The sequence below is a fragment of the Fukomys damarensis genome, unplaced genomic scaffold, assembly GCF_012274545.1.
Source record: "Fukomys damarensis isolate Sample0158 unplaced genomic scaffold, DMR_v1.0_HiC HiC_scaffold_5, whole genome shotgun sequence".
Classification (NCBI taxonomy): domain Eukaryota; kingdom Metazoa; phylum Chordata; class Mammalia; order Rodentia; family Bathyergidae; genus Fukomys; species Fukomys damarensis.
This window is the reverse complement of record NW_022900917.1, coordinates 84,047,755-84,048,917: the sequence shown is the minus strand read 5'-3', so window position 1 is coordinate 84,048,917 and position 1,163 is coordinate 84,047,755.

The window sequence follows — 1,163 nt, the reverse complement described above, 5'->3', positions numbered from 1 at the left end:
GAGACAGGCTGTCTTCAAGTTGTTAAGCTGCCCAGGCTGGGCTTGAATTTGTGATCTTCCTGCCTCAGCCTCCTAGAGTGCTGGAATTACAGGTGTACATCATCACACCTGGTTTGCCAACCTTTTTCCCGATCCTCAAGCATCAGGAAATGTAAATGCAGAGGCTCCCAGAGTTGGGGTCCCACCCTAGAAGTCAGTGGGAAAAGCAACCCTACCAGGCATCCTGTACCCCTGGTGCCATGTGAGTCTTACAGAACAAGAAGGACCTCAGAGGTGGCTGGTATCACAGGCAGGAATGTGGGAGTCTCACTGTCATGTCCTCCCGGGACACTGGGGGATGAGGAAGTATTGGTTTGCACCCACAGCTCAGGTCTCAGCCACATGAGGGCACTAAGGGCCATAACAGGAAACTGGAGAGTAGAACTCTGGGAGGCTGAGGGTGCCCAAGGAAGAGTTGTGAGAAAGTCAGGAAAGAGGTCACTTAGGACACCTGCCTCTGGAAGCAGGTGGGAGAGGGAGGAGGAGCAGGGCCTTGCCTATCCTTGAGGACTCAGGTGAGGGCAGAGCCTGGGGCCACCCTCACTCAGTGTGTCTCCCCTCTGCCCACCTGTGGCCCCTTGATGGATCCCTGCCCTCACTAAGCCCTGGGCTGGTAGGGAGGTGGAAGAGGCAAGGCAGGCAGGAGCTGGGGACCCTTTGTCTCCCAAATCAGACTTAAGACCCACTGAGGAAGAGGCTGCCCAGCAAGAGGTTGGGGGATACAGGAAGGGGTTCTTGGGCTGTGAGGGAAGCAGAAGTGGTCTGGCCAAGCTGGGAACCTGGGGGAAGATAGTACTGGGAGGAGCAATGTTTAACCCCCGAGATCAGTGTAGGAGGCATAGACTAGAATATAGGAGTCCCAGCATTAGGGGCAGAAGATTCAGCTATGCGATCCTCCCAGAGCCTTCAAAGAACTGTAGGACAGATGGACTGAAGCCCCCTCCAGCCATCAGGCCTGAGCAGGATTCTCTGCAGTCCTAACTGCTCCCTGACCCAGTCTCCGCACCTCAACCTCCCTCTGGGTCAAGGGAAGGGGTCAGAGTGCAAGTCACTGCCAATGCTCAGGGTTGGCAGGAGAAATATTTCCAGGCCTTACCTGGCATCTTCCACTGCTATGAAGGTGG